At 33.9% G+C, this 27,934-nt stretch overlaps 1 long non-coding RNA gene across 1 annotated transcript; it reads left to right on the top strand.

Moving 5' to 3' along the window:
* LOC149055672 (uncharacterized) lies at positions 1-27,866 on the top strand. The gene is made up of 3 exons (XR_016191527.1): positions 1-506; positions 4,922-5,040; positions 26,362-27,866. It is a non-coding gene; the product is annotated as an uncharacterized LOC149055672 (long non-coding RNA).
* Positions 27,867-27,934: the final 68 nt, after the last annotated feature.

Here is a 27,934-nt window from a genome sequence, read left to right as displayed (position 1 = left end):
TCGAACCGAGAGGGGACGACGAATGAGAGGAAGAAGAAAGAGAAAAACGTAAGAAACCTGCAGCAGACGGTGTCTGGGGATCAGATTCCAGAGGGTGTCGTCGTCCCGGAGAGCCGTTTGTACTCGGACAGATGTGTTTGTGCGTGCGCCGCGTGTCTGGTGTTGCGCGTGCGGTCGAGTCTTTTTACACGCGCGCGATCAGGCCATCTGCCCCGCGCGGTGCACATATTATAACAACGTATCGGATAAACGATAATGGTAATATTATGTGTTATCCCATGCGTCGTGTTGGTTACACGTATTACCAGACAAAAATAATAACACAGTCTAATCGACCTGAGGCGCGACAGACCCGGTTGACTTATTCCCCCTCCCCGACCGAGCCTGCTGTTGCAGAGGTGAACCTATCGCATTCGCAAAATGCACGTCGCTCTGACGAATGCTGAATTCGAAAAAATTTGACCAAGAGAACAAATTAAAATGAATGCTAATTCTTCTAAGAGCCGGTATGATTTATAAATAGAGTTTACCACGAGATAAATTGCTATTTAAGTACTTTTAAGTTTATAATATAATTCACTAGCTGAACCCGTGCACTTCGTAGCCCGTTAAAAAGCTTACCTCTTAAATGTCTCAAACTGTGTGTTGAATTACTTGTGCTTAAAGTTTTTTTTCATACCTATAGATAGATAGTGGTTAAATACACTTAGTAATAATCTTAGTCACACTGATTGTAAATCTCAAAATGTCTGTTTGAGTACCTCCCGGGGTTGGGGAGGTGAATTGATTTGTGAATCTAAACCAGAAGGCGTCACTCAAAACGCATACAAAAAAATCATTCAAATCGGTATAGCTGTTTAGGAGGAGTTCAGTGACATACACACATACTGTAGAATTATATATATATATAAATATATTTCTAAACTATACAATGTTATATTAAGTGTCTTAAACTCTCATACATTATTATATCTCAGTGACCGTGTAATTAGTAATCACTAATCACTAATGGGTATTGTGAATGACCAACTACTATTTATTTTATTTATTTATTTAGAGTACAGATATTATGCTTAGAAGTTATTTTTACACAATTAAAGTAACATTGTTACTTAAAAACAATAAGTTTAAATATTATTTAGCAGTGTATAAACTATAAATTATGATTTAATTTTAAACATTATTGAATTTCAGAAAGAGAATGGAAAAAAAGTTTAAGTGATTCCTAAAACTTTAACATTCGGTTGATTGGCTCAAAAACACTGAATTGTATTTATGTGTATGAAGTCAAAATGATAATATTGTCAATAATTTTTCGTCACTACACTAAATAGTAGCAATAGTTGGTGGCTTACATTATTTCTATGTTACCATAAAAACCATAATAACATTATCATGATAGGTACACGAAAAATGACCGGACATCCGGTATCACAATCCACCTGGCATATCCATTTCGAATAGCTATAACAATAATTTGATAAAAAAGTTAAAATAATTGTTGAAAAATACTGATCCATTTTCTTTGTCATATTATTATTATTATTATAAACATTAATAATAATTAGTTTACAGTACTATATCGGCGGAGATAAGAAAGACTTGGGTCGCCGTCGAAACCCCGCGAATTATTATTGTTATTTTTAACGCGAGAAAGTCCTTTCTTTATCGCGGCATACCGCATACTTATTATATACTATAATATATATGTATGTATTATTATATACTTGTACTATTTTGATATTATATTTTACTATTCGATACCAGTCGAAAACGAGTTATGTTAATTTCGGTACACGGGAATAAACTGTCGGTTGATCAATTGAAATCAAACGCCCGTTCGCGGCCGAATCGAGCCGAAATCCATTCCGACGCACACGTGGTCGTGTATTATAGTAGTTACTATAGGTATATTATATTAGGCACACACACACACACACACACACACACAGTACTAAATAAAATAACTTGAAATGGCAAACTATGTGCGTGCGACGCACGAAGTCGGCGGAACAAAAAAAATACCGTCTCGATATTCCATGAATACCTGTACACATAATAATAATAACGTGATCGTTGCGCCGGAACCGTTTCTCAAACGCGAAAACGGTAGCGCACCGAAAATAATATTAATCCGTTTAATAACGACGAAAAAAATGACGATGATGATATCATCATAAAATAAAAACATTACATTGTAATGAAATACAAACAGCGTGATTGAATGGGAAATAAAATAAAAATTAGTTTTCATTTTTACTCCGGCGCACTACGCCGACAGTACCCATATAGTATAAGTTACAGTCGGTCTTGATAATAATAATAATATGTCGAACAAGGTGCAGAGCTCAGCGACGGCGGCGGGGATAATCATAATTAATCGTGGTTTCGTAACAGTCATCACGTGTCGTAGTGGCGGTATAATAATGATATTCACGCTCACCGCTCGTGTAACCGCCACCGCCGCAGTAGCCGCCCGGCGCGGCGGCGTCGAATTCGTTGACATTGTTCGCTATATAGGTATAGGTATTGTCGACATTTTTCCATTATGTTGTTGGATTTTTATTGTGTCACAACAACAATTATTATTATTAACATGGTCGCGGTAATCATTGCAAATGTTTTTACAATCGAATCGCGTGGACGTAGGAAAAAAAATCGATAGCAGGCGCGACGACATGTCAATTCCTACTACCGTCGCCGACCGCTTCAAACGTAAACGATCGGAGTGCGTATGTGCCATGTGCTCAATCGACTGTCGATTAATAATTTAACTCTAAAGTGTCGCCTTTTAGAGGCTGTAGAAAAACAAGAACAATTGTCTCGATAAAATACAATAATAATATTTGATACGCGTTTTGGTATAGACGCGTAAAAATGTTTTTTCGGTCGGATATAATAATATTATTATGAGAGTTTCCTTCCCCCCCCCCCTACACACACACACATTCAATACCGACTAGCCGTATAGAAGAATTATTATGTAAAACCGACACTTCATAATATTCACTTGTCGCCTGCAATATAATATTAAATATGTACGAACAATAAAACACGTAGGCTGGTTAACCTAACCTAACCTAACGTGTTTAACTGAATTATTTTTAAACCGTACACCGTACGCGATGAACGGATTGAAGTGGGTATATTATATCTTTATTATAATTTATAATACGTCGATCGCTGTACAAACATAACATCGTATCGGTAACAAACAAATAAATACAAAATTGCGTGACATGTTAAATATAATAATTGATATAATGATTTGCGTGACGCGATCGTTATTATCATTCTTTGGGGAAAAAAACGAATAAAAATATTGAACATGTTCACTCGTTTTTCAATTAACAAGAAGTTTTTGGATTTTCACGACATGATCTGCAGAATAATAAACGAATAACGAACAAAAACGGATAAAGTAATAACCAGTTTTGTTTTGAATAATATACAGACGACGCTTTTGTCCGTCCAAATTTGTTATCTTGCTCGTTGTGTGATGGAAGTACATTTTATATGCGATATTGCAACATTGTGCAATATACCTACTGCAATATTCTAACCTTGTGCGTATAAAATTCGTCGGTTTAACACAAAAATCGGTTCGTAGAAAAAAATACCCAGAGTATGACGATGCTATTCGTCAAAGTAAAAAAATATTATGCATGTAAAACTATCCGATTTTATCGGTATGTAGTTCGTGCCGATTAACGGTGAAATTCGACGATCGATTCAAATGTGCATCATCGGCGGATCCGGAAAGTCGAGACTCGCTGGTTGCTGCGTTTGTACACAATATTGTAAGGACTTCGGTAGATCACCAACTAGATAGAGGTCCATGGAAACCTAGCTCAAATGCTTCACGTAAAATAATATTTTATATGAATGGCTTTATTGATGTACTTACAGCGTAACCTAACCTAACCTAACCTAACCTGCAAAACGGAGGCCGAAGAGAGAATAAACCGATGACGAGCCCCGTTCGTTCCACCCGCAGGCGACACCGGTGTGCCGTGTTTATCCAATCCCGACAGCCGAGAGTGGCTCTGATGGTCTGATGTATCAATGTGTGTGACCTACCCATATCAAAATATGTGTTTATAAAATAAATTTGTACGCGTGACCATCATAATAATAATATTATGTTCGGATTTATATACATTTGTAAGTATGGAACAAGACGCGCGTATTACGATTTGATCGTTGTACGTATTACGTATAATATATACCATATCATTATATATGTATATAGATAAATAATTTTGTTTTTTCATTACACGAGGATTATCAAAAATAATAATTTAATTAATTTTCTACAAGTCGACCCTTTTTAAATTGTTTGAATTTTATTTTCGATAAAAAGTATCCAGATATTGTGAAAAAGGTACCCAAAATATGTATAAAAATTAATAATTCATAATAATATTATCGCTTTAACTTATATTTTCTCCAATTTAGATATATTATTAGATGAATTTAATTATTTATTTATTTAATAACGGGCACGGCCCTTTGTACAGCAATTTATAATATATATATATTGTATATAAATACATCGTATTCATCGATCTGTTATTTTTGGATAACGTTGTAATTAGTAAATGTTATTATTTTTATCACCGTTGTTGTACGCCGTTGGAATGAGAAAAATTAAAATTATTTTTCTCAAGGTCAATGATATTTGAACATTTTTAAGGAAACTGTTTCCCGTTTTTGTAGAGCTAGATGAATTTTATGATTATCGATTAGAGTATCCGAATACCTATAGAATTTACATATTAAAACGTTATAAGTAATTATAACACATCTGCTATAACTATACACACAATTTATTACGGTTGAATTTAAGATGAATTTAGAAATTATGAGAAATTGAAAATTTGAAAAATATATACTAAATTTGTATTTGTATGTTGAATAGGTCCATGAATAATGGCTTTGGCTGACAAATAACCAACTAAATCCCTAGGTTTTAGAACTTAACTCAAATGCAATACGAAGAAGATTAAAGTACGGTGAACAGATCTTAATTCATGACAAGTAAAAAAAAAATCTATAAAATCTTACCAACTTAAACTTAAATTAAGTCCACAGTTCATTAATATAAAGTGTAACTGCTGGGTTGCTTTTAGTTTCACGTTATCGTGCAAATATAATTTATATTCAGCTTAATGTTTGCTTATTGTAAAAATTATACAGATTACATTTTCAAGCATTTATACATTGCATGTTTTTTTTTCTTTTTATTAGAAAGTGAATATTTTCAATTTGTATTAGATTATACAATAAAAAAGATAAAACATTTGAGTGAAGGTGATCTTTAACTTTCAAATCATTTTCTTGGAATATATTTGTTTGAGTTGTGTCACTACTCACTGAGTAGTACTCAGTACTCACAATTTATTTGTATTTAGGCAATATTATATTATCATAAAATGCATGGTATATAAATAAGAGACAAATCCTATAGGTATTTCATATCGATTTTATTTCTAATGACCAAACTAATACCACACCTATCTATATTTGTATAAACAATAAACTTTTATAGGTTACAATATGGTAATTAATAATAATATTATAATATATAGAACCGTCTCGTGTAGTCAATTAAACTGTTCTTTTTTTGCACTAATGGTTTTAGTTATTTTTTTGTAGTTTAAAAAAATTTTTCTTGGGTACTTGAAACTTTAAGAGTATATTAGAATATTTTAAACACACATTGACGTTTTCAAATACAATACATTTTTTTTGACAACAATTAATTTAATCGACTAATGCCTAATAAGAAATAGTAAAATAAATTACTTTTTATGTTACCTATGTAATTGTGATTGAAATTATGCCATAAAATGTGCTTGGTAATGTATTATATATAGACTGACCGACCGTCTTCGATCAGAATTGTTTTTCATAACATTGATTTTATAATATCAATAATATTATCATTGAATTCAAATTTCACACACCCATTACAACGACTCTCTCTGGACACTTAATGTACAGCAGAGCTTTACTCATTTACCCGATTTTTTTTTATTGTTCTGGTATTTTTATAAAAAAAATCATAACACCAACGGACCGCCGTGCACGCGCGCGCGTGTGTGTGTTCTGGGTGTAACAATAATATACACTATGAAGTGTTAAACCTACAATTTCGAGTGGTTACACAAGGTAATGGAGTGTTATTAATATAATAATATTATACACGAGCGCCGCGGCCGCGAAGAAACAAACGAAAACGAAATCGAGAATATTATTATATAATTTATAAGTTATAAACTTATAACTATTTAATTATTAAAAAAAAAATTCAAGGATCAATTTGTTTTTGAATAATTTTGATTGCATTATAATCATTATTGGTGCGCCGCCGCCGCCACACCGTTGTCGAATTATTTTCAATGTTTTAACGTACATTTTTCTCATTTGTCCACATTAATACTGTTATAATATGCAACACGAATATTGTTCGTTTCGACGACGTGCTGTCGGGACCGTAATCGTTACAATAATATTATTTTGTTTAATGTTTTTTTTAAGTTGTCTGCGCTGTGCGAGTGTTACGTGTTTTTACTTCAAATATTTTGTTCGTTCCTCCGTTCTATAACAGTGTACGAAAAAAAATTCTGAAAATTGAAATCACGCCAAGGATATTAGGCAGACGTTGATTTTTATACGATCACTTGTTCAAGTTATATTGACATTTGTTACAAATACATAAAACGAAAAAAATTTGGTATTCGAGGATGATAATAAATTAATAAATAATAATAATATAACGTATCGATTAATTTCGAACTAGAAACGAAGTTTGACGAAGAGTCGGACAGTGTGTCAGTGAAGAGTAGTTATAACTTATATCGCGTATAATGTACTTAATACTTCTTATATAACAATTATCATACCGACGATGCCCTTGGTAAAGATAAATATTAATTAGTCATCACCACGGTAATCAATAATAGGTACAATATCATATTTTTCAAATTCTTCGAAAAGTCTTAATAGCATAATAAATAATAATTACACGGAGGAGTAATCGCGGTCATTCGTATAAATCGTTTAATAGAATTCTCCGTAGCGGTCCAAATTCCCTCTCTGACGGTCACCGGTGCCAAGTCCGTTTCGGATTCACGCCGATTTATGTACGACCAATACAAAAATTTCGTATTTCATTCCATTGTTTCTGAATGATTACTAATAATAAGATGAAGAAGTCGTTATGTCATATAAAAATTGTACCATCGGGTTGATAAAAAGTACAAAGACGGACGACTGTTGACTAACGACCAACGATGTAAAAGACTAATTGGCTTTTTATTACGATATTTGTTTTTAAAGTTTCTCTATTTATATTTATTTTCATTTTTTCCTGTATTCACTCCATAAATACATGAATACAAAAACAGTGAAAAATTTAAAACTCTAAAAAAATCAATGCCACTCTGGTCCTGAATTCTGCAGAACGAGACGAGCTAATTTGTTATGTGAGAGCCGCCACGACAAATAATAATAATAATCATTAATGAACCGAACCGGACAAAAATTATAGCAAAGTTTGTTAAGCAAACGATTTTAATTATAATACGGTTCACTTGTAAAGTAGTTTATGCATGTGTTTGATGATTGTATTTGGATTTTTTTTTTTAAATTTCGTATGCTCGATTTTATTAATATCCTGCAGGGAAAACGCGATTTGGGTCCCGAGATATTTGATCCCTTAAAAAAAAACACGAGTTGGGTCCGCGGTAATATTTGATAATACTCGAATTGGGTAATATTGTCGGTGCCGGTCGCACACGCCTTCCACTGGCTAAACTGATTCAGTTAATTGTGCATTGTTTTAACTGAAGCTTTTTATAGTTAATTATCATTATTGTGTATAGATGTGGCCTATAACTTTTTGGTAAATAGTAATAATTTATAGTATTTGAGTATTTTAACCTTGCATAAAATATACCGGGACCCAACTCATGTGCTCCAAAAAGATATACCGGTAACCAACTCGTGTACCTCAAAAAATATACCGGGACCCAACTAATGTACTCCATAAAGTATACCGGGACCCAACTCGTGCTGTTTTCGAAATCTGGGACCCAACTCGAGTTTGTCCATCCTGCAATAAACTGCAAATCGCTCAACATGTTATATTCAGTCTCTGACGACGACGGCTTATTAATATATACGACCGGAGAGCTATTAAATTTTATTTTGAGCCAGTACCCGTGGAAACTTTCGATTACGTAAACTCTTAATCTACATTAGATTACGTTTTCACGATCCAATGTTCCGTGTTTATTTATGTAACGCGGCCTGCGAGTGTATACTCGCGAGATTCTCGAAAAATGTATAATTTATAACCAAACGGATTCCCAAGACGTGCTCTCTTTGTGTCATTTCTACGAAACGCCATCGCCTATACGGCCCATACACGTGTGCAGTGCAGTGCAGTTTAGTTCGATTGTTCGGTTCACAATAACGATAAGGCCCGAGACTTGGCCGAAAACATCGTTCGACATTTGAGCTACGCAAGCATTTTAAAAGTCAAGTACACTGTAGCCTGTAGGTAATACATATTTTTTACGTAATCATAACTCTCTTGAAAAAAAATCGAATCTGTGTTGAAAAACAACACAGATAACGTTAGATCGTTAGAACTTTAAGTTCGACAAAATAGATCAATAAACTCACATTTTATTCGAAAGCAATTATATTAGTTTAACAAGGCAAAATCTGTACCGCTGTATACTAATGCATCCACGCTGGCAACACAAAACGGCATTACGGATTTTTATTTTTATTAATAATTGAGCCGCAACTTCTATGGTTATGGGCTTAAAATAATGTTAACAATATTAATAATATTATACACATTTATTTTTTTAGTTACTTCATGATATTATTACAGTACTCCACACGACGCAAAGTAGTTTCTACAAGTGACTGGTTTAGTCCGATTCTTCGTGTCTAATAGATAGTTGGATAATAGGTCAGTTGAGTTGTTAAACTTACAAACAGACGAAACGCGATCGTTTTGTGTGCCTGCGAAAAAACGGCAATTTCTCGGACCGAGGGAAATCGGTTTCGAAAATCTGTCGTTACAGTCGTCCGCGTCCCCTGACAAGGTTGCATACTGCATAGGTACGTGTAAAAGTATACTTGGTATAATAACATTGTTGTTGGGCAGTCACTACGACAGTGTACCGTGTAGTAAGTAGTGGTAGTAGTGGTAACTGGTAACTATAGTATAAGTATTATAGTGCTCGGACGTGCGTATAAAATTACCATTTATACGTTGGCCGAGGATTCGTATAATATTATATTGTTGGAACTCGTTTCGGGTCGTCGGGCAACAATATTTTTTATTTAAAACACATAATAATAATAATAATAATAATAGTCATAATAATAACACGATATTATACGAATCGACGGCAATGGCAGGCGGGCCTCGTGTGTGTGCACGTGTATTGTGCTCAATGTGCTCTCCCCGAGCAGCAGCCATTTTCGTCATCGTCGTCTCCCGCGGCGCGTGTGCGTGTGTGTGTCTCTGTGTATTTATGGGTCTGTGTGTATGCGAATCATAATCCGTCGTCATTCATCCGGACGACGATGATTAGGACGAGGGCCGTAACTGCTGGAGAGGGGAAGGGTAGGATGACGACGACGACAGTACATACAATAATAATAATAATATTATAAAACGCACTCGTCGCTTTTTTGCCACTGTTCTTTTCTTTTGCCCTATTGCCGTTTCGTTTTTAAATCGTCGTTTCTTATCGACATAATACATACTATGGTTTCGGTGTATATGAGCCTTTTACGTGTTATAATTATTATTATTATTAATATTAGTTGTGCATAATACAGGTCAAATTGTAAAACAGCCATGTACAATTCTATTTCACACATTTTTTACACCTCGGGCATTTTACCCATATTATATATTTTATTACAATATTTACATAATTTTATTTACCCCAGCTAATGTTTTGTAAATTGTATACAGCACAGGTTATTTTTTTTAGAATTTAGTTTTCAAAGAATATTAAAAAAAAAAAAACATTTCTTTTATTATTATTTATTATATTAACGGTGTGCAGGTGCTCGTTGACGCTACACATACACCATCATACATGGTTTTTCAGTTTTACCGACATGCCTGTAGGCTACCTATGATATAGATACAATACCTATATAATAATAATAAATAATATTATGATATCTAATATTTACCATTGTTGGTGTAACATCTCTCATAAGAACACGTAAATGTGAAACGTGTTCTACCAATAATCTATTAAAAATGTAAGGACGTATGGTATTATTCTATATTGAATGAATAAAGATATACCGCTGTTTTTTAATGCATTTTATCATGTTATATTTGATAGTTTATATCAACATTTTATTAGGCATATTTGCATACATATTTCAATATTTGTAATTTTAGGTCATAGACATCCTAACCTTAATGATTGCGTCTATACTAATATTAAGTAATAAGTTATCTTGTTTATTAATATAATATATTATATTAATAATAATAATATTGTATAATTAAATATTAAAATACCTATATATTTTTATTTTCGAATGAGCATTATTCCAAAACCACAAGCGATAACGACGTCAAAATAATAGCACAACGTATTGCGCCTCTCGATAACAAGTCTGAAAATAGCTACCAATCGAATCGTCTGGCGCCGTTATATATTATTATAGCGAGGTATTCATAATGATTTCTAACAAAACAAATTTTTAAGCCGAAAATACGACAACGGTGTAACAATTCAATACAACCCATTCGCAGATTATCAAAATATTGCATACTGGTTGGCCGCGACAGCAGGACCTCGACGAACGTCAATAATAATTAATAATTATAAAAACGCCGTCGTTGTCATTCCACGGAATCGCAGTCTGTCGGTATTTGCCATTTTATTTTTAACGATGAACTCGGAATCGTTGTCGAGTGTTTTTTTTTTTTTTTTTTTTTTTTTTTTTTTATTGACATGACGTCTCTTTAAACATTGTCTCGCGCTTCGGTCGTTGTCAAATCGTCCAGATTTGGCATTTTACCGAAAAACGGTTAGTATATATTTTATATTATCTCTTATACCGTGGAACTATACTTAACCAAACAAAACATCGAGTATTCCAACGACTTGTGTAGTGACGAATGTGTTATTATTTAAATAGCAAAAATAGTTTTATAATATCGAACATAAATTTTTATTATTTTTGAATATCATCGAATCAAATCGTAACAAACACATACGCCAAACGAATAAAATAAACATCTCGTTAATGTGTGTAAATCGAATTAACATTGGTGCAGATATCAGGGATTTGGCACGTTCGTAGAATATCATGTGTGTAGTACAGACTACAGAGCCGCGAGCTAAAACTTCTACGTAATTTGCGATAACGCCGAACGATGAAAGAGTGTAATATAAATATATAATGCATTTTATATTTATAATTCAGAGAAGAAGTCAAATGATGTATCACAATGCTTTATAATATTGCGTTATATACGTTTTTTGATCAAATTTATTATTAATGTTATGTCCGGTTTTGAGAACCGAAGCAGTGTGTTCAACGTCCATCGTGGCATGGACGTTCACACGTCGAAATCTGTAACTCCTATGAAAATAATTTATGAATTCCAAGCACAACCCCCCCACATTGTCTACGGTGTAAAATAGTATCGTTTTTTTTTTTTTTTATAAATAATTGCGAGAATAATAAGTCTATGCAGACTTTGGTGAGCACAAAACGCTTGAGTGGCGGACAAAGTATGTTATGGTATATTTCATGTGATAATAACGACCGAGTGGCGTCCATACGTGAGTGTATGTGTGTATATAAATAGTTTTGCTGATAAGAAGCGCCGTGGAGAGGTCGTCCGAAATGTCGAGTGAGAGATATCGTTTTTATTCAAGAGTTCGACTGTACAATATCAAATGTGTACAAAATTGAAACGTTGTTGGCATCACGTCAATAATGGCGTAATTTTTCAATTTTACTAGAGAGCCTGCATGCTTTGTGGAGCAGTTCAGCCGTTTGTTTTGAATTAAAAAATAATATCAAATCCGTGTTCTTTTTTTCATTCCTTATTGTAATACCAACTCGATAATTAACGTTACGAAATAATGAATCAAACCTTACATGGTTAAACAGGTTTTCAATTCCTGATATAATTAGTGACCGTTTAATATACTTTTGCATTTTTCATTATAGTCGTTTTGTTTTAGTAGATTGAATTACTCATCATCTATAAATCTTTGTTTGATATCTGTAACAATAGCCTTATGAAAATTCCGGAAATTTGACGTCTATACTGAGGAAATTTACTTTTTTTTAAATGCATGAAATATATTGAAATAATACGATTGATAACATAAATATCCCCATGGACTACAACATTACTGAAAAAGATACTTGAATCATTAATTTATACCGAAATACAAAAATACAATATTGTGTAGTTACATACCCGTGACGTATGTAATAATATAACATAGGTCAGTTGCAGAATATATTATTATGTATTTAAAAATCTTGAAGAACAACAATTCGTGTACAAAAATATGCAACACGTTTGGTAATCTGTGTGCAAAGGTCTCTATGATGTTTCCACTCTTAGTAATGAGGTCAACGTGTCAGTTAGAGTTCGGACCGCCCAGGATCTGACACGACAATCGTCACGAACGCTTCTCCTCGGCCTTCTCGCCGTCATGGATAAAAACATTGGTTTTCGAATTCGCGCCGAAACGAAAAGACAATTTCAGTTTTTACCTTAAATGTATGAGGCGCGTACAACTCACATCGGACTTAAGTGTAAACGTAATAGCAATACCATACTAGTAGTGATTAGTAGTTGGTAGGCCGTATCGCTGGCGAGAGAGTTTTACGAAAAACGCAGTCAAAAAATCGGTCGGGCGCGACGTAATCATTATTATTATTCGTGCGAACGGGAAAATTGCGGCTCGATTGACAGTCGGTAAAGAGCGGGGAGAACGGAAAGAGAGAACGCCGCCGAACGATTGTCGGTCGGTGCAGTGCGGGGAAGGGGGTCGCGCGCGAAACCGGTCGCGGGGGGCATTGTGCCTGTCGACGGTAATTTTACGGTTTTCTGCTGTTGCCGCGTTGCGGTAGCTGGCCTAGCCGCCCCGTACTTGTGTAAATGATAACAATAACAATAATAATAATAGTAATTAATGCCATTGATATTAATTATTATTATTATTATTATTTACTCGGTCGTAATAATACTGTTCAAGGGGCGCACAAAAATATTGTTCACAATTTATTTAATCGGTGAAATGTAGAAATTAAAATAATATAATATGAATCGCGCGACGTCGTCTTCGTCGTCACCGCTGCACCGGTCGACCTTATCGATCGCGAGTATAGACTGAGTAGGCAGGTAATAATAATAATATAGGTGTGTAATGTGTATGTATGTGCAGTTTTGTTTTATGCAGAACTGGTTTTCGAATTGAAATCGGACACGATCCACCACACACTGTACTACACTACTGCGTGTTCGACTCTCGGCCGGAATGTCACTTTGTTCGTTCTCTTATAATATTTTCTTTCCTCGTAATTCCTCGGAAGACATTCCATTGTTATGTCGACGTGATTTCCTACGAGAACGTCCGCGGAGGTTTGACCTTTTTTTCCACAATCGTCGTCTACAGCGACTGACGCGCGACGCACCTTGTGACATTTGTCGGCGTTTGCCGAAAGCGACATCATTTCCAATAAAAAAACCTATGTTTATAAGACCAGGTGGATATTTATTTTGAGCTGATAGGGTGAGGGGGGGAGGAACGATGGACACAAAAGTGGTTCATCGAGGTAAAACGTTTAACGCCCATATTCTCGATGTTAAATCAGGCGAAAATTTGTTTCCCAATCGAAAAATAAACCCTCCTCAAACGGGCGAGAATGTCTTACCATTGTATAATGTAGGTTAGGTTCGGTGAACGATATTTCTTGCTAATGTATTTTACTGTCCTCGTCGCGACGATAACGATTTCTCGCAGGCGCGTGTTGAACGTCACACAATAACAATAAACATTGACAACGATGAGAGATAATGATGATAAAAACATAATAACAGCAATAGTAATAATAATAATAATAATGATAATCATATAATATTGTTATAAAAGTAATAAAAACGTTTTATCCGAAAAACAGGATGAGAGCCGAGAAGACACACGACGACCCAGAGTGTAGTGAAAAAACAGAAAAAAAAGGTCGAAATTTGACGACCCGCGGCGATGTGTTTGTTCCCCTCCAACTCTTCCTCCGGCGCACTGTAACTGCGTCTCGCCGTTCGCCTACGTGCCATCGCTCGCGCCTTGTGTACATTTATATGCCAGTGCATTTGTGTGTGTGTGTGCGTTTGTTGCGTGTGTGTGTGCGTTTGTTGCGTGTGCGTGTGCGTGTATATGCGTGTGTGTGGTTGTTTCATATCATTATCGGGCTGTTCCATTACACACGACGACCAGGGGACGCCTTATTACATTATTATATATTATTTTCGTTGCCGCCGCGCCGAGTGAGTTTACACTTTACACCGCGTTTCTCCCCTCCACCTACCGTGATGGATGGTGTGAGTGCATGCGTCTGTGTTCCCTCCGCCGTCGCGACGCCGCCGATGTGCAACACTGACGCGCGTGCACACACACATACACATGCACGCACGCATTCGTTCTACCCACCGCCTCCCACTGCGAGCCGTTGCACTCGCTATAATGCATATTATCACATATTCACATGTAACGTAATTTAGGTACATAATTCTAATAATGTATTCACCTATACACATAGTTTATACGTACTACTACTACTACTACTCTATTTTAATACGTGTGTTACCGTACGTCATATTATTTTATTTTCGGTATTTTCCCACCACTGTCGTTGTTCACGCATTTCTTTACGGTACGCGTTAAACATTATCCCGGTCGAACAAAGCGGTGAATATTCGTTGAGTGTTCCGCGATTTTTGGGGGAGACTCGCAGCTATTATAAAGTCACATAACGACATAACATATGGAACGATCCGAACACGATATCATGTGATATCGTGTCATTACATCGATGTACGTTTCGATAAACGTAAATTTGGCCGATACACAATCCGCACAATGTGGATCAGTGTCTCGTACGACGAAATAATGCCCTCCTCTTGGTACTTTATCACGTAAATTCCCGAAAGTATACATGGTAGAAGAATGTTGGGCATTTGGAAGTATTCAAGTCAATACTATATGCCGCAAGATTGCAATAATAGTTAAGATTTCATCTTTCAACATTTATTTCAAATTTATTAACTTTCAGAATGATATTAATATAATATTATTATTAATTTAAATTCCTAAATAAATATTTTTCTCGAGGGACTTCCGTCGATGACCACCGCGAGAGGATGAAACGTTCAACGTGCGTATAACCAAAGAGGAGTGACCGAATGGGGTCAAATGTACGTATGGAGTCGGAGAGCTCGAGGACCTATATGAATAACATATTATTATAATTTCGATGATCGGCGGAGTCGATGACAAGCAAAATCAATAATCCGTTCACGAATTTCGCCGGCCAGATTGTGCGCGTGACTTTTGCCGACGGCCCATGGCGGCGCGCCAGCCGATTCGATTATTAAACCGCCTCGAAATAGCTCGACGACGACGGTCCATTACTGCAGCAATGACGCTCAACAGTCGGCCGACGTTATTCCGCCGCCGCGCCGGTCACACCGGAAACGGTTAGTTTACACCACCCCCCATCACCCTCTCCGGGATTAACGAGTGGCCCTCCCTCTCAAGAGAGCCCGCAAGTGCCTTTTAATTACATACATTTTTTTTTCTCTCGTCCTCATCGTCGTATCCAGTGAACAGTTTTTTTTTTGATTTGTTTCCGTGCGTTTCTTCGCTGCTGTTTGCGTAGCAGTTTTCCGACAAAGTTATCATGTTTTTTTTCCCCTCAGAAACGGCTGTGCGATGTAATACACAATTTTCGTTCCCAAAAGCTACTATCCTTTGTGCGTGTACACGCATATCGATCGCGTGGAACCGTCGCGAAATTATTACGCTCTGTGGGCAGCGATGAGGAATAGCGAGAGGTGAACGAGGAGGAGTCGACGCGCGCGTGTGGCGGCGGACGTATATTATAGTTCATATAAGTATCGGTAGTTGTGTGCTCTGGTTATATAGCTGATGGTTTTTTTTCTCCTTTTACTATATTCGCCGTCTGCGGAAAACAATCATCGAATTACACTGATTTTTTTTCTGCATCCGTTTGCACTCGCGATTAAGTAACCTGCAGTGTGTGTGTGTGTGTGGATCGTCTAATATTTTGTAATCGTTGGTATGTGTATATTGGTATATAGCTGATACTCCTTCCCCCTCCGTACCAGACTTACGAATGCTAATAGTTTGCTTACAACTCACGTGGCGGCGGCGGCTATGATGATGATATTATTAGGAGGTCGTGATCGTCATGTTATGATATTATTATTTTTGCATTCGGTCAAATGGTCATATTACGGTCGCATGACGAGCCGCAGCGATTATTGTAATATTGTTATTTACCATCGATTGTGAACTATACATGATATTATTATATTCATGCATTTATGACGTATAAAAAATGCAAAAATTAATATGCAACAATACGCGAGAACGCGATTATTGCGGATCCGACAATGACGGTGGTAGTATAATACTATAGTAATAACAATATTTATTTATTTGAAAATAAATATTAATTTTATATTATACCTATGTTACATTACACAGTTTATTTACACGTATACGTATACGGTATTATAAATTATAATAACGTATATAATGCCATTGTGTGCGATCGGAAAACACAAAACTCGATTTTCGAGTGTGTGCAAGTGTGTCAGATTTAGCGACTATAATAGTGGAAACTGGTGAATTTCCATGATTATGTATATTGTGCACAACAATGTTATCACGAAAAACAATAATAATGATTAGAAGATAAATTAAATAAATATAATAATAATAAAACAAAAATATTATTCGAGTTCTAAAGGAATGACGTAACGCTTGTCTGTTGCAACTAATATAATATTAATGTCTAATATGTACTATTGTTCATTATATCGTAACATGGAAAGTTTACAGATCGAAAATGGTAATTATTGTATTCTTCAAAGACCTATTAATTTTTCAACCTAAGCGCGGGTGCATCTTGGCCGATCCTTTAAACAAACATTTATTAAACCTTTATTAACTATTTATTTCGAATGGAAAACGATTACACTAGGATACGAGTAGTGCACTTAAAATGGATATAATAGGTATAGTAATGAAGTTGTAAATAGCTTTAAACTAATAATAATCGCTCCCAGTTTGACTGCGCACGCGTAAAATTCGCAGAAAACATGAAGTATAACTTTCTCCGCGGATATAAAAATATAATATTTATTTTCTGCTTATACACGATACCGATATTGTTCTCTACCGCTGTGTGGATTTCAGACAACCGTTCTTCTCAATATTGCTTTAAAACGTACATGGGTATTCGCTAAATTACATTTTCCCTCTCTTTCTCTTTCTGTTTCTCTCTCCGTTTCCCGGTCGCAGCTATGAAGAAATGAAACGGAGTGTTAATCTCGACGGTCGTCGCCGCAGAGATAGTGATTGGCGGGGGACTGGCGACAACACACTGTTCCGAGCAAATTCCCTCGTCAATAAAATTCAATAGAAATACCTCCTTTTAGGTGATATACGTGAAAGTTTTTCAATCGCCGACGATAAAGCATCATCGACCAACGTGTTTGTACATATTATACACGATTGGGCAGACCGAAAGAGAGAGAAGGAGGGAGAGAGAGAGAGAGAGAGAGCGCGAGCAAAAGACGCCAACAATTTGTTATAGGTACAGGCGATGTGGCCACTGAACTATACAGTCGCGGCGACTGCTTGCAAAGGACGAGGTGGTTGGTTTTGGAGGGTGAATAGGAGCGGTAGAGATACGCGTGTTGCGAGAAACAGAGGGTGAGTACTTGCAGTGTCACGTGCGGGACGAGGGGAGGAAAAAGTTCGAATTTGAACAGTTTTCATTGTGTTGGAGCGTTATGGATTTTTCTAACGCAATAACCGCATCCACGTATTTAAACGCTCACGCGACGTTCGAGATTGTCAAACGCGCTTCGATCGTCCACAATAACTATTAATTATTATTAAACATAACTTTGTTGATATAGGTAATATGGTATCATAACTATATTATATAATTATATGCGTAAATACAATAATATTTGTTGAGTACGTTTTCCCACGCTCTTCCTGCGTTACCGCCTTACCGGCGGTGGGTAATTGGGTTTATTTTTGTGTGGTTGGTGCTGAGGGGGTTGCGCACAAATGGCCAACGGGATTTTATTCAAAGATCGTATTCCGCAATCATTCCGCTCTCATTCGCTCACGTTTCGAATACGCGCCGTCGATTATTATTGGCTCAATAATATGCTTAATAAATTATAGTTATATCCTTATTAGTTATTATACACCCAATATGTACGTACATATACACGCAAATTGTATTATTATATACACACGCATATAACCGTATAATATATAGGCTGCTAAAACCTCTATTGCGTCAGGCCTATAACTGCTACTGGTTAAATAGTTGTATTAATTGTTCGTCCGAACAATTTATAATACCAATACGTAACCATCGCGTAATGCAATTATTAATTATTATTGTTATATGCACCTATATCATTATTATAACATATCAACATGAACCTGATGGATAATATATGACTATATTTTATAAAAATATTATAAATACCTATGTTATGTACAATGCGTTTGTCGTTTCAGCGAAAGCAGTGGTGGTAACCTATTTATTATAATGATTATGACTGCAAGTTGCAGTAAATATGTGTATTATTTTTTTATTATTATATATCATCACATATTTTATGAAAATAGTTTCGTGACCAAAAATTTGGGATGTATATTGTGGTAAACTTTTTTTTGGATGAAGTGCCACTAAATTGTTTTCAAAATAAGTTCTCCAAAAAAATTTTCATCATAGCCCATTCATTAAACATCCTTATAAAATTATAATCAGTATTAATGATCAGCTCATAGAGCTCGTATATCTTTACGATGATTGAAGTAATATATTGCTATTTACAATATACATTGTTTTATAACTCTTTATATTCAATTGTATAATCAATGTATTGTGTGGTAGTTAAAAAACAACATAAATTTCATATGTTATTCCGTAGAGAAAATTATTTATCACTTTATCACTTATCAGTAGAAGTTTTGATAAGACTTCAAAGGGATAATAGAGAGAATTTAGTCACAGAAAAATTGTTCTTTTATTCTTTTTGAACTTTGAATGAGATGAGTTGAATAAGACTATTTACAAACATATTATTAACTTTTTTAGTAACTTGGAAACTACATTTGGTATCGTTGAAACGATAAGTTAATTAAATTGAAATAAAACTTTCTATAAATTTTCATTTTTTTATATTTACACTTTATATTAAATTGAACGTCCATTTAAAAATAGCTAGGGACTGATCCTGATCATTTTTCTAAGCTACCACTACAAATTGCCAACTATCATCAAATGTTTTCATAACAAATCATTGATAAAAAATACACCAATGCCAGCAATACTACCGCACACCTACTCGTATATACCCAGATACCCTATACCATAATATATAAGTTTAAAATATTTTATATTTTCATATAAACATTTATTTACAATTTTTATATTAAATGACTTTAAACCCTCCAGTAACATAGGTAACCCTGTGACTGTGTATACATGTATACTATATTGAATATTATTTATATTATACATCACAATATACCTACAGTATCAAGACCGAACTATAGTTTTAAATTTAAATTATCTCATGATCGGCTTGTGCGCGTAGTTGTAGCTTATTGTTAAAACATTTATACATGTGCTTGTAAACACGTTGAAAATGTTATTTTGTTATAATGGTTTATTGTTTTTTGTTTATGTATATGTGGGGTGCGCTTATTCGTTGTCACTCGTCGAGCTTACAAACTTGCAAAACACTCAATGCATGTGCTTATAGTTTATTGTATAACGTAATGTCTAACCACCATATTGTTAGTATCTTTATTATTATTATTGTTATTTTTATAATGACGTTAAAAATATTGGTTTTGCAATAAACTCATTGAAATCTCAAAACACAACAATTGACTTCGTTAGGGTGGTTTTTGTGTGTACAACATATATATATATATATACATTATATTATATAGTATGGGATCTATTAAAGGATATATTTATAAGATTGACTATGTCATTTCGGTGAGGTACTACTGAGGTTTTATTTATTGCGAAACCTCGTATATACCGTGAACCTTGGCATGTAGGTCGTCCATTCGTCATCAAACGCAGTTTGTTCAACGAATATAACGATGTATAATATATATACACACAGTATACGCTCTCTCACACACATACACACGTACATAAACATTTTTTTTACGTTCAGTTTTACTTTTCATATACGCCCGTCAATTGGATAATTTTATTTTCATTTTTATAGAAAAACGCTGACTAAATATATTTGTTTTTAATTCACGCATGTATATAATATTTTGTTAAATACTCGCCTCACATCATATTGATAGAATATAAAGAATATTATTTAATCATGTATAACCCATATGCCTACAATATACCTAACCACCTGTGCATATTATTATACTTAAGTCTTTAAGATGTAATACAATATTGTTTTAATGTTTTATTTCTACAAAGTCTATTATACAATATAAATACATAAATACCTATTATAACAATCTATAATACTTCCATTATTAAATTATGGTGAGAAAAAAAATGCGATGCACATAGTCGGTCATATTATTACCTATAGGTAACTAATGTATAATAATATTAAGTTCGGGAACGAAATGGGTGGTCTACAACAGGCGTATACATTTTATATTATAAAAGGTAGGTATGGACTACGTACGTGTCTATATACCTACTAAGTACATATAATATATTATTATAGTGTGCATGTGTGAGGTTCTTTTGGGTGCTAATTATTGTGTACATATTTGTTCAATGCGACACTTGGTTTCACGTGCGTGGGGTAATAATATATATATGTACACATGTATCGGTAAAAGTGTAACGGGCATGCAAAATTTGTTCGCACTTTCCGCAGCAGTGTTTACACTTTATTATTACGAGCGTTGTTCGATTATCACGCGTATATAAAGGGCGTTAATCGATTCGGATATACCTACATATATCATGTATAAATTATAATTAAGACGGAGCGAGAAAAAAAATTAGAAACCGTCCGATTCGTTATCACGACGGCATGTAATATAATAACGCGCAGTGTCGCGTTCGTTTATAATTATTATGATATTATGCAGGTACTATAAAACTATATACATCAAATATTACTACTTTATATAGCTATACATTACTACTACTAATACCGCTACTATTACTACTACTAGTATGGATTATTTTTTTACTATTACATACAACTAGTAGCATTATTAAATACAGTTGTTGAATTGTACAAGACGCGAAAAACCGGTTTTTACTGCGGCGGCTTTTTTACCGAGGACTTATTCCCATTCGAATTTGTATATGTTTATTACGTATTGGCGGCAAGGTTTAAAATTTAAATGCTCTAAAAACAGTCAAAAAAAAAAAATAATAATAATAATAATCTAAATTTTGAACACAGTAATGGCGTTTAAAATGACTTAAGTATATTTTATTTATTTTATTACAAAAAATCAATTTAATACGTAGGTATTTCAATACATAATTAAGATTAATTATTGTTTGGTGATGGTTTTTATTGATGAACAATTTACATTATTTTGCATTTATTCATTCTATAAACATACGAAAATGTCTAACAAAGATTCTATTACATTCTACATACATATTTAAATATTTTATACAAATAACAGGCGTCAGAAATACCTGTTTAATTACTAGAATTGCACATATTTTATTCGATATTATAATGTACTTTATAAACACATAATGTGGAAGGGTATCATCGTTTTTATGTGTATGTCTAACCGAAACGTTTAAATTATTATATATTTTGTTTAGATGTATTGCACAGCAGCTTTATGATGTTTTTTCATACCATTAAAGAAATCCCGTTGTCTATTCTCATATATGACGTGTGTCAAACACTCATACGGGCAACGGTACACCATGGTATCGATTTTAGATTTGAAAATTGCAACCGTAATTATATAGGTTATAGGAGTTATACATATGTATTATATGTATATATTTTTTTAAGGAATACAATTTTTTGTAACAAAAAGTTTTTGATGGTTAAATGTTGTAATTTTCGACACATAGTTGGTATTTAAACGTTAAGAGATTATAATTAGGTATATACATACACCAATCCGAATCAATAGAAGAATCACTTATTTATATATTATATATATATATGTATATATTTGTATAGCTTTTCTTTTCTCAAAAATATTTTAACAATCAGAGACGGTCATCATATCGGGAGGAGCTACGTTTGTATATTGTTCGTCGTTTCCCTACTGCTCCATAGTCACGGCGACCATGACGACGTTGTTGGTCGATAAAACACCACTTCCTTTTGGATGAATACATTTTTAATGTTCGTTAAAAAAAAAAAAAACTGATTTATTATGTTCAATAAACCCCGAAACCTTATACCACCACGTCGTGGCATATATAAGTCTTCCAGCAGAAATAATAATTACAAGAGGGTGTCTTGATAATCTCTCGAACTATGTTGATCTGTTGTCGCCGTCGCATTTTTATGAGGCTCACAGCTACACGGAGAGAGACGCTATAATGGATTTTTATTTTGATCTGTAATTTTGTTTTGCGCTCAGTTTTTTAGTCGTATGATGATAATATTGTTTAAATGTGGTTCGTAGTTCGTAAACGAACACTTCGATGACGACAAATTTCACCGCATCGCACGAGTTTTATTAACACGTACACGCACACACTAGGTATAGGCTGTGCACCCATTATAATATATTATTATCTACTTTTATTGTAATTAATTTTCCGAGCCAAACTCGCACGTTTGACGGGAAAACAATAAAAACACACATACAGACGGGAGCAAATATTAATTTCCAGGCACCGTTATGTAGGTACATATTATTATAATAATATTATATAATATAAAAGTTGATCGTATAATACGTAGCACGTATATAATATAATATTATAATATGATCGAATTTATATTAAAATTTCATTCGACATAATATCATACTATTCTATTGGAATAAAACGGTCATAATAAAATAATTGTTAAACTGTGTTTAAAATCGCGCACGTGTGTATACAACATTATTATTGCAGCGCAATAGTAGACTTCTAATAGTAGATTGGTAATGAATGAGTTTTAATCGTGTCCACAATGACTACGTTTTATGGTCGATTTGATTTAAGTCATTTAAATCGTCGTAATTTGGACGTTGCACAGCGAACAATATTAAAATAATATTTCGAACTGCGGTGCGAACAACATATTATTTTCAGTTGCTTTATAAAACGTTTGAATGATTTATGGTGGCCATTAGCTCGAATGTACACTACGCACAGATACACACAATGTCACAATGCACATGTATATTGTATTGTGTACGTTATAATATTATTTTCTTTGTAAAATGTTCTACAAGTACCTAAGTAATCTACTTGGTAAGTACCTGTTTATATATTTTGCTGGTATACGATTATAATTATCACTGTACATATTGTATACCTATGTAGGCTTATTTAATTAGCGCCGCACTCGTTACTCATATTGTACGTACACTATCGCCCACTATTCGTTATTCTATAACGTATATTATGTGGCATATAATATAATATTAACGAGTCGATAAACGCGCACGCGCGTGTTTACTGAGATTACGCCATGACGTAAATCGTACGATGATGCGAAATAATATTTTCAACGACTTTATATACTAACGGTATGATTTTTCCATCCGCGTAAAGTTTCATATATTGTTAGACCAAATGAAAAAAAAACTATAAAATGGCCGTGACGCAGATAACTTGAAATTTAAATTGTTTACCCGTCACTGCAAAATCTCGCAGCTAGTGCAAAACGATAATTATCATTAGTAATACGTACAATTATTTATAAAAACATTAAAAAAAAAATAAAAAAATAAGCTTTGCATTAAAAGTTGCTTTAAAAATTCGTCTAAATCTGTAATATTTTTATTAATAAAACACAAGGCGTGTGTATACTGTATAAAATAATAAAAAAAAAGATTGGCCAACAATACAGGCATACAGGTAGTATGTCCGGTCACTATAATAATATTATGCTACACAAGCAATGCCAGCGAACACGCCTGTGGCTGTGTATATATTACGTTGAAGCGTATATTGTATTATATTATTTACGTCATTAGGTATTGTCGACTGTATGTTGTACGTATCGTGTAAATGTGTGTTAAAAACGAATAATAATAATCTTTTAATTCTCGTTGGATGATATTTATATTGTATAACACAATCTGTTATTTCTATTACGGCCGTCAATTTGGTTTTCGATCTGACAAAAATGTACGAGCCCCAATACAATATTATAAATTGTCGTCGTGAATAATGGGTACAAGAGCGGGATCAGCGGCAGGTCTTCTTTTTGTGGTGTCGTAAAAGTAAACACGTGATTCACTCTTCGGAGAGGAGCAGAGGCCGTCGTCTTTGTTGTGTAGTCACCACTCCCCTCCATCACAACCACAGCAATGACACCCGTCGTCGATTTTTCGTAATAACAATAATAATATAATACAGGGGTGTACGCCGGTCGGTCTGACAGCGGCGGACTACCCTCAGGCGGCATGGTTGGTCGTGCACACACACGCAGACACACACACACACACACACACACGAGCGCAATAATATTATTATATAACAGAAATTAATAATATTGTGATATTAAATCATAATTATGTCTATGAAAACGGTCGTTCGGCTTTTATTTTTTGCGTTTGGATCGAAGTTTGTATGGTGTGTTCGATGTAGGTATATTTCGTGATCTGAAAGACAGACCACCAAATAAAAATAATAAAATAATATTTTTATTATTGTTGTTATGCCGTGCCGCTGCTGTCGATTAAATAGGAATATTATTATTAACATTAAAATGTATAAGTGTGGACAGTGTGGTGTATCGACAAAAATAATAAAGAAAACCGACAGCCGACAGGAATAATATTATAAAAAAAAATATTATATACATACACTGTCGTTGTCGTCGTCGTCGTCTTCGAGAGAGAGAGAGTGAGAGAGACGGATAGTGTAAGAGAAACTTAGAGACCTGAAAGAGCGAGAAAGAGAAATACACATAAACGCACCGAATGGATGTACGACTGAGGAGGATTAAAATGTGTCATAATATATTTGTCGTTTGTCGGACGCATGTCTTTTGTTTTCGTTTCTTCTTACCCGTTTAATATAATATCTAATAACACCGCAGCGACGGATATTAATTGTATGACGTTATGATATTATTATTATCATTATCATCATCATCAACAACATCATCACAATGACATGGGTGTGTATAAATACTAAAGAGCGTATTATATCCGCGTACGAGGCGTCGGGCGGAAGTGTGATGCGCAAAACAGCGCGGGAAAAATGAAAAAAAAAAATGCTTTTCCGCTCCTAATTTTGTGGTTTTTCTTTCCTTGCCATCGTACAAATTATTAGCGAAACAAATATTTTATGCGTCTTTGAAAATTCGATAAACGCTTATAAGTACACAATGGTTATCGAATTCCATCATTTGTTATCATCCCGTCCTCCATAAAACCGGTGCCGAATTATCATTCGCGCATCGAAGTTGCACTGTTGCCGTTGAAACGCAAGGACATTAGTGCTAAGTACTAATAACTTATAAGTTATAAATATAATATTATAATTTATATCACGCGAGCAAAATTTATCGTTCACACTTCGTTCTATTTGATTATATGACAATATATGACTATATTATATTACCATTATTACTTATTAGATGATAATACAATACAAACTATTGTAATGCATCGTACATAATATTACTATTAATTAATTATTATTATATAATATGTATTATGTATATTATGTGTTAATGAATTGTATAACTATAAGAATACACATTCTAATTTCCGAATGCATCTCGATCGAATTATTTTTAGTTGAATTACGGTGATTACAATATAATATAATTTAATAATGTAATAATATTATATAATATAATATTTTATGTTGTAGGTACTGTCGCAGATACTTGCGATAAAAGATAAATAACTACTGGCTTGGCTATATTACTAATCGCATTCCATTGTGTTTTTTTCCTTTGGAATACTTAAAATACTGTAAGTATATTATTGTATATAGATTTATTTTTATATATTGAACTGGGTAAATGACGACGACGACGCCATATAGCTAGTGATTAACAACTACAACAAGTATAAGTCTGATTTTTATCTCGAAAATCCATTAAAACTGTTGTTGTCTGTATATTATATGGTTTGAATAATTCAGTTATTCACGTTCAATTTTTATTTTCTCGAACACGTCAGGAATTTAAATTAATTTTTATACAAATGACTTTTTTTTACACTATACATGGGAAAAATTGTTGTATTGAAACATTTTATTATAAAGGTTTATTGTATGGCTATTCATAATTATATAATATATTCGACTCTTTCACTTGAAAAAAAAAAAAAACAATTTCATGTAGATAAGTAGACCCACATTAAACATAATACCAGGTACCTATTATGTGCAATTGTACGTAGTCGTTGAAGTGTTTGCTTTATTCGCCGTCGTATTTTATTGTATTGCGATTTGTGTGCTCGTATCATGCCTAATGAATAATGATAATTTAAATCTCAAATCAAATGTATACTCAACCAATTACCACATATTAAAAATTAAAAACAACTACGGGCAGCAGATGAAATACACACTACATTTGACGTCCCATCATTATGCCAATCTTTCGTTGATAATATGTTGTGTATACAAATGAAAATTTAAAACGTAAGTCTTACTTTGTTTTAAATTAGTCGTAAACGCTTGTGTATAAAAAATATAACTACCAAACTAACGATAAAACGTAAAAATAATAATAATTGTACAGAATTTAAGAAAATTGCACGATATAAAACACAGAGAGGATTTCTCCCAAAAGCCATAAGTTTAAGCTGGGTGCAATAGTTCAAAATGGTTATTAAAATGAAATTAATATGAATAAAATTTCATAATAAAACAAGGGAAAATAAATGAAAAGATAATTTAAACGATAATGACATGATACTTTATATGTATAAAAAATTATATTTGCTTAATATGATATCAAATCATATTCAATTTCATAACATATAGCAAACTAAATATTGAGTAATATTATTACAGTTATTATTTATTAGTAACTAACGAAATAACGACTAACAATGCGATTACTATAGTTACGTGCTAGGGTCGCAAAATTTTAGCAGCCCGTGTGCTGTACACGTGACACACGAGCTTATAAAAGACAATATTTTGAAATTTAAACGCCAGAATGAGCAACTGCCCGGAACTCTGCGTATTAAGGCCATTACGAAGAGTTGACTTCAAAACGTGATGCGTGTTTCGAGCGACAGCGAAAAACAACGGAAGAAAAAACGAAAACGAATTATTGTTTGCACGGAACGTCTGTCCGTGTGTTGCAAAGCCGCGAAAATATTATTCGTAAAATTAATTAATCACATGATTTATTAATTATTATATCATACAGCGTTTATAAATAAATGAAAAGATAATATATTATTATAATATAATATATTAATAT

Source organism: Diuraphis noxia, unplaced genomic scaffold, assembly GCF_037042655.1.
Source record: "Diuraphis noxia isolate RWA-SAM2 unplaced genomic scaffold, SU_Dnox_SAM2 contig0004, whole genome shotgun sequence".
In the NCBI taxonomy this organism is placed as follows: Eukaryota; Metazoa; Arthropoda; class Insecta; order Hemiptera; family Aphididae; genus Diuraphis; species Diuraphis noxia.
The sequence above is the reverse complement of the archived record's forward strand: the minus strand, read 5'-3'. Positions and strand labels throughout refer to the sequence as shown.